The sequence below is a fragment of the Choloepus didactylus genome, chromosome 8 (assembly GCF_015220235.1).
Source record: "Choloepus didactylus isolate mChoDid1 chromosome 8, mChoDid1.pri, whole genome shotgun sequence".
In the NCBI taxonomy this organism is placed as follows: Eukaryota; Metazoa; Chordata; class Mammalia; order Pilosa; family Megalonychidae; genus Choloepus; species Choloepus didactylus.
In genome coordinates this window covers 16,974,373-16,982,553 of record NC_051314.1, presented here as the reverse complement: position 1 = coordinate 16,982,553, position 8,181 = coordinate 16,974,373, and the positions used below count along the sequence as shown (strand labels likewise).

Below are 8,181 nucleotides of genomic sequence, written 5' to 3'. Positions count from 1 at the left end.
ATGTTCAGCCAGAAGAGGTAAATGCTAGGGGTCAGGGGTGGGGGCAGCTGGGCAATGGGGCATCTGCTACAACCGTGCCCGCTCCCACACAGTCATCTGACCTCTCCTGCTTCATTTTCCTGCTCTGTTAGAAAGGAATAATGATATCATTGCAGGGTCTTGGTGTAATAATAACTAAAGGGAGAGGGGGGTGCACGGCACTCAGTAGAGTGCCAGAGTGCTCAATACAGGTGGCTATTGTTATAATTTGCTACCCCTCTCTCTCTGGAAGGCCCTTTGCCTCTTTTTTAATCAAAGAATTCCTATTTACCCTTCAAATGCCCAGCTTAAATGGTACATCTTCTATGATGCCTACTTTCCTAAATTTTGTGAATTTTCTACACTGACTATTGCATTGGTTAGAATTGTGTTTGCTGCATGTACTAACCAAATGGGGGCTTATTTTCCTCCTCTTACAAGCACACCCAAGGCCAGCAGCTTCTGCGCTGGTCTGACAGCTTCCAGGGGTCCATCAGGGACCCAGGTTCTTTCTAGCTCTCAAATGGCGCCATCACTAGCTGTGTTTTTTTTTTTTTTTTTTTTCAGGGGCATGTTTATCGTGTTTGAGATGATACATCAGGTGCTCTCTGAGCTACAAAGGGTAAAAGGAAATCTTCTCATTACAAACTGACAAAGGCAAAGGTAAAACATTTTTCACAACAGCATGTACCACATACTCAGAAGTATATCTGGCTTTAATACAAATGACATAATTCCTAGTCATCTACAGCTACTTTTATAACTTCATACAGATAATGAATTAGGCTAAAATGCACTATAATATTTGGTAGACTTCAGGACCAGTATCCTTAGTACATTACAAAATACGTTTTGATATCCCAAAGAAGCAAGACTTGCAAGTAGGCGTTTTAAGCGTAACTAATCTACAGCTACAAAGTTCTACTCTTGATAGCATTTACCTTTTTGGGGAGTCTCCCAGTCTCCAAAGGATAAAAGCAGAGAGTAGAATCAGTATAACATATACACAGAAGTCCATGTTGTAAAAGCTATAAAGATTTGCAGCACAGTGAGAAGATGCCTTCTGCTCCTCCACACTGTGTAGAAATTATGTGAATTATGTTGCGTATCTCTTGGTCCACTGTCTGGCTATCCTGTCATGTTCTGCTCTGTTGGTCAAATACTGAGTGGCTACGCTTCCAACCAGAGGATCCGCAGGGTTGCAGTCTGTCAAGAGGGAACAAATAGACAGCAAAACTTTTGAGAGAATCAAAGCGGGACTCCAGTTGTCTTTAAGAATGTCCAGACAGATGACTCCCTGACTGTTGATGTTGCAGTGATAGATTCTGGTGCAAAAAGTAACCTTTGGTGGCTTAAATGGATAATCTGATGAAAATGTGATATCCAGAAAAAACACACCACCTTCATATACAGAACCTGGTGGACCAAGTATAGTTGATCTCCATTCATAAACGTTATCTCCTTTAGGCCCAGCACTGCAGTTAGGAGGAGGATCAAGGGTTATTTTGGCTAGCTCCTTCTGAATTCTTTTAGCACTAGTGGATAACTTAGCAGTGGTTTTGCTAGAGAGTTTGGTGTTTTTCCTCTGCTGGGTGGCAGAAGGTTTTCTTTCTTCTTGTTTTTCAGGCTCTGGAGCGGCTGGGTCTCACTGGTCCGCATCTGAACTACCACTGCTGGTGCTGGGACTCTCATCGTCGGACCTTTGCCTATCACTGGACATCTTGATGAAGTTATTTCTTGAAAAACTCGGCCACCCGCCCAGTCTGCTCACGCGTCGCTACGGTGTGGGGGAGGGAGAGAGGAAAAAACCCTTCCTTAAGGAAATGAAGGCAGCTGAGGGGGTACTAGCTGTGTTTTTAACCCCCATCAGTGTAAGATGGTGGCTCCATCTTTGGGTCCCAGACTGCATCTTAGACAGGGGAAAGGGGAACAAAAGACTATGGGGTTCTGCCCTATCCAGGGATATGTGTGTACATCTCATAGACCAAAACTGGGTCTCCTGGTCCAAGGAGTATTTTTCACAGGGTGCATTGCTGTCCGGCCCTGAAAGGGGTTGGGATAGAAAAGAGGAGGTGAGAATGGATGCTGAGTAGACAACTGTAACAATTGTCACTTCTAAAAACATGAAAATGCACACCATAAATACTTCCCCATATTATAGAATATTATAGAATGTCCATGATGACTGTTTTAAGGGATACAGTATTGTGTATTTGTGGATGCCCCATAACCTTTCTCAGCCTTGCTCCTTCCCTTGGGCTCAGAGGCTGCTGCCATCTTTGCAGTACCCTCCTTCCCGGAGGGCAGTGCCTGCCCCCAAGGGAGAGCGGGGAGTCCAGCCCTAGGCACAGCGGAGGCAGCAGCTGGCTGTGGTGCTGCCGGTTAGGAGTCATGGCAGGAGCCAGGAGGGGCGGTGAGCACACCGCAGGGACAGCTGCCCAGGCAGAGCAACTGGCAGAAGGGACATTAAATGCAAACCAATCTCCTCTGAACCCGGGGGACATCAGCACATCACAGCCGACGCTGGAGTTCTGAACACTGGGTCAGGTCAGAAAGGAGAAAATGAAAAAGAATGACCTGGAAAACTTCTCCACCTCTTTAGGACATGGCACCATCTTTGGATCCATCTGCACGACACCTGTGCTCAATAAATGTCTGGTGAAGTGATTGATTCAACAAGGTGACAAGCAGCCAGCAGGAGGGTAAATGGATGTTTAACGGAGGCCGGCTCAGATCACAGTGTCTCAGAGTTGGAAGGAACTCACTTCCTGAGGGAGCTCCCCTGCTGATGCCGAGTCCCTTCAACAAGTGCCCTTTTTGGGAATGGCTCACTGCCTCTCCGGGCAGCCCATCCTGCTGCCCGATGGCTCTAAGTGTAGACACGCCCTCCTTGGCTTTGGTCAAGAGTTGTTGTCTTTGCAAATCCACCTGCTTGGTCCTGATTTTGTGCCTGCAGAATCGCACAGAATAAACCCTGTTCCTCTTCAGGCTACACTCCCTGCCTTTAGTTATGGAAAGGTTTACTCCTCCATATGTGGGTGCTGGCTCTTCTTCTTTGTGAATGTGTTTGTCGTTGTCTTCTTTGTTTAATGTGTTTATCAGCTCAACAGAGACGTATGAAGCACCTCCTTTGCGCTAAGTGCCATGTAGCAGCAGCGAGCGAGCTAGCCTCCATCCCAGCTCTCAGGAAACCTAGCCATCAAACGGGAGGACAGGTGATTAAAGGAGCCATAAGCACCAAGGGAAGTGGGTGCTGAAAGAGCAAAGAGGCACAAACTAGGGTTCCACCAGCAAGGACACTCTGGGAGAACAGGCTTATTTATCATGGAGCCCGTGCCTGACCATAGAAGTTACTCACTGAAGATTTGTTGGAAGTACACGTGAGCAACTAAATTTGGGTGCTGATAGGGAGTGGAGCAGAGACCTGAGGGCTGTGTAGGAATTAGGCAGGGAAGGAAGGGTGTTCCAAGCAGAAGGAATAGCTCATGTGAAGGCACAGAGAAGAGGGAGGATGTGGCAGCTTTGCGGAATGGAGCATTCTATCTAGTTAGAGCAGAGAATGCAGGAAATGTAGGATAGGAGGGCTAAATGGGAGTGGGAAGGGAGAAGCAGGCAGGTAGAGTGGTGAGGGAGGAGAAGGGGGAGTTTGGAAGGGGCCAGGCATGAAGGGCTTTGTAGGCTGTTAAGGAGTTCGGGGCCCTCTGAGAAAACGAGAGGACGCACAAAGAAGTGAAGGGTGATTGAATGCGCAGCAGCCTTGGGAAGGCCCTGGGGTGCTTTTAGGTGCCCTGCAGAGGAGGCAGGGAAAACAGAAGGAAAAAAAGGTGGGCTTTGGATCCACGCTCCTTGAAGTTTAAATGCTGGCTCTGTCCTTGACCAGGCAGAAGAGTGGGGTCAAGCCAGTGGGTTCTGGAGTCTCTTAGTCAAGTCACTTAAGCTCTCTGAGCCTGTTTCCTCATCAGGAAAATGGTGCCAATTCCTGCCACAGCAAATGAGACGGCAGGCCCTCGGCTCTGGTGAGCCCCCAAATACGGACACATCTTCTACCACTTCCCAGGAATGACTCCACTGAGAAGATTCAGGAAGAGCAGAAACAGGCAGGCAGGTGACAGTCCTTTGAGATGCTATTGGGGGCTCCGCTGGCTGCCCAGGCCCCTCTCTGCTGGATCAGTGGAGGAGGCTGATGCTGAGAGCCCCGGGCTTCCCCCCGACATGCCTGAACCCCTTCTTGGGAACAGCCTCCCGACTCCTAAAGGCCGAAAGAACTGCTACTGCAGAGAGAAGGAAGAGAGCTTTACTAGCAGTGTAACAGTTTGCAAACTGGGCAACACCAAGTAAAAGCAGAGGTGTCCCAAAGCGTTCGGGGGCGGGGCTGGGCATTAGGAATTTATAGTAAAAAAAAAAAAATTGGAACATTGAGGCAGAAGGAAACATGCCTGAAACGGATTGGCCAGAGCTCAGGCCTCTTCTTGTTGTCTTATTTCCTGTAAGGCCTGGTCTCCAAGCTGCACATTCCTGTTGTCTGATTGCTCACTTTGTGCAGCTCCTTTGCTGGGAGCCGTTTTGTGACCCAGGACCCCGGATACGTAAGTGAACCTGAATATCAGATCCATCCAGTTGGAATCACCCTGGACTAGTTGTCTCTGTAGGGTGGGAGTGGGGGCACTGGGTGGGAGGGGTCTTCACTGTGGGAGACAGAGTTGGGAGGCTGAATGCTTTGGGAAGTTGCTGGATGCCCTGACAGTTGCCAGATGCTTCTATGAGGTATTCTCTCAAGTGCTTAGCTGGGCTGAGCACGTAATTGACACTGAAGAATTATTTATTGAATGAAGGAATAAATGTTTGCCATTTCCTTTTTCTTTTCTTTTTTTCTTTTTTTTGCTGTGTGGTTAGGGCAAGTTACCTAATCTCTCTGAACCCTGTTTTTTTTTCATCTGTAAAATCAGGAGACTTCTGTACCTTCAAGGGCTGTGGCATGGGTTGAGCGATGGTAAAGATGAAGTTCCTGCAGAGTGGTGCTTGCCAGAAGAGGCAGATTTGGAACCCAGCTCTGCCCAGCCCCAAAGCTGGAGCAGGGCCCAGTCCCGTCCTCCAAGCCCATGAAGAAAGAGGACAGCCCCTGGTCCTAACTTTCCAGCCCATTCATCCCCCCTCACTCCTCTTGCCTCCACTTCTCTGCTTCCTTTCTTGCTGTTTGCCAGCCATTGATCACCTGTCACTCTGCAGAGACGCTGTGTGACTCAGCCTCCCTCCTCCTCCCCTCCCTGCTCAGGAACCAGTGTGCCTGCCCCTCTTCCCTGCCCCAGGTCCCTCCCTCCCTGCTCCCAGCCTCTCCCAGACACGAGGAGGGCAGAGCTAATGAGGGAGGCTCCCCTGAGCATAGCAGTGAGCTGTGGAAGGGGAGTAGGGGAAGGGGTCATGTTTAGCTGGGAGCAGAGACCTAGGAGCGATGGGTGGCCGGGGGCCGGGGGTGCAGGAGGTGAGAGACACCAGGCCTACAGAGCGGGGAGCTGGGCCAGGAGGGCTTCCCCTGCACCCACCCCTACCCAGTGTCCCTCCTGTGGCTGGGGCACCAGGGTAGTGCGGGAGCCGGGAGACTGGGCTCAAGTCCCGGATCTGATCTGACTTCTGTGCCGTCTGGAGTGAGTCACAGGCAGCCGGCCTCCGTAGCCATGCCTATGTCCTCACAGGGCGGACTCGACCCTCTGCCCATCCCTGCGCTGCACTTTCCTTGGTGCTCCTGGTCCTGGGGTCTGGCAGGAACCCGGCAAGATGAGGGATGGACACACATCAGGTTGTCCTACTTGCTTCTATTTTGTCCCTTTGGACCATGATCAGTGCTGGTGGGGCAAGTTCAGGGGGCTCTGAGCCACTGGGGCTGGTACGGGGTGGCTTTCCTGAAGGAAGGGAGGACTGAGCCAGGCAAAGGGGCTGGGTGGGCGGTGAGAGCAGAAAAGGACAAGCAGGAGAGGCCCAGAGGGGACACCGAGGGTGGGAGGGAGAAGCGCCGAGAGGGGGCGGCCCTTAGATCCAGGGCCCACCTGTAGGACGGCAGTCACCCCACAGGTGTGGCCTGATCTACACCTTGGAAAGCGGCCTCAGGCTCTGTGTGGACAGGGGTTGGGGAGGGGCAGGCAGGAGGGGGCAGCTTGGACCCACGTCTCCCAGAGGCTGAGAGTAGCTGGGGATGGGGGGTAGGAGTGGAGGTGGGGACCCACGCCCCTGAAGCCTGGGTGTGTAAAAATGCCAACCCCATTCTCAGACAGTGGCTGGAGGTGTGGCCGCCCCTGAGGAGCTGTCCAAAGGCTGAACTTGAGGCTCATCAACGCACAGGACCGGGCTCCTGGCTTTGCTGTCATGTCCCCACCCGGCCCAGGACCTCAGGCAGCGGCAGAGAGTATGGGAGAAATGGGCCGAATCAAGGACCATGGTAGGGAAGGAGGACGGGGTCAGGGCCCACCCCTGGTCAGCACGTCTCCCCCGCCCCGGGGCAAGGTGGCTTTCTGCAGCAGTGCTGCCCTGCACACAGCAACGCAGCATAGACCTGGGACTCTCGAGTCGTTACCCCCATCCCACATGCATTTCCAGCTCTGCCACTCCTGGGTGTGTCACTGACCTCAGTTTTATTATCTGTGAAAGGGGGTGGTGGTGGTTGTTGAAAGAAGGAAATGGGGTGATGTGGTTTAAGGGTGCAGCAAATAGAAACTGCTCCTCTTCCCCCTGCCCCCAAGGTAGCTCTTGCTGTTGCTGCTTCTGTTACCCCGTGGTCAGCCCCCAACCGCGTGGGCCTTTTCAGGCAGGCGAGGGGAAGCCATTCCTCCCCAGTCCTGCCTGGATCCCGGAAAGTCCTTTTCAAAACCATGGCCCTGGGCCTGGTCCCAAGTCCCCTAAATGGTCGAATAGCCCTGCATCAAATTCTGTGGCTTGGCCGCTGTGCCCTTTGCTGCCCTCGGTCTGCACTGGAGTGAGTGGGCTGTCCCTGCAGGTCACCCAGGTCACCCCAGGCCACAGGCAGCACCCTGAACTGGCTTCTCCAGCCCCCCAGCCTGCACGCCTGCATTCCACACGGGCCTGAGGACAGGGCACACTCTCAACCAGGGGCAGTGGCAGCCCTTCTTCATCTTCCCGCAGCCCCCACCCTGTCCACAGTGGGGTAGGGCCCCCCCAGACCCCACATGAAGACCCTCACACCCACTCGCTTGCCCACACACTTGGACTTGCCATCTCTTGCTCACACACATGCACACTCCCATTCACCGGGCCCCCACTGGCTCAACCTCAAGCTCACCTGAGGCCTTTGGGTGCAGACCACCCACAGCTCCCGGGCCCGGGGCTGAGCCCGAATGGGGGTGTCCCCCTCGGAGACTGGCTGCTGCCTTGGCTCACTTCTCAGTCCAGGTCCCAAGGCCCTCCCAGGCCTGAGCTGCTTTTTGCCATAGGCCTTGCCATCCATGAGAGCGTTCCTTGGCAGCCCTGTCCAGGGACGACAGCTCAGAGCCCAGTGGAAGGATCTGTTGGCACCCAGCATGTGAGAGGGAGGACACCCCAGGAAACTAAAATGAATCTCTGCCCAGGCCATCGTGGGAGGGGCAGAATCTGCCCTTCAGGGATGCGGCTGTATCCGTGCACTCAGCACCCCTCCCCACTCCTGACTGCCACTGGGACACCCTCCCCCACCCTCAGGCCATCAGCCTTCCATGGGACTGACCCCACCTAACTCTGCTGATGGCCAGTTTCCAGAATGGGCCAATCAGGGCACCCACCCTCCTGATCACTGTGACTGAGGGAGGAGAACTGGCCAGGGTTGGATCCTGGCTTTACTACTTACTTGCTGTGTGACCTTGGGCAAACTATTTAATGTCTCTGTGCCTTAGTTTGCTCATCTGGACAATGGGGATAACAACAGTGCCCACTCTATAGGGTTGTTGTGCAGATGGAATCATGTGAAGGGCTCAGCAGAGTGCTTGGCACAGAGTAAGCGTTCAATAAATGTTAGCCACTAATGTTAACAGGACTAAATTGGGGGCCTTCTGATGGAGTGATGGGAAAGAGAAGCTCTCTCTTTCTCTTTTTTTCTGATTTTGCTGAATGTACGCCTTGAGCTTTGGAGAAATTTTACCGCCATAAGGGAGAGCCTGCCTGATAACAAATCCAGCACAAGAA

At 52.6% G+C, this 8,181-nt stretch overlaps 1 pseudogene; it reads right to left on the bottom strand.

The window, feature by feature from the left end:
* Positions 1-691: 691 nt before the first annotated feature.
* Positions 692-1,738, bottom strand: LOC119542468 (annotated as a pseudogene).
* Positions 1,739-8,181: the final 6,443 nt, after the last annotated feature.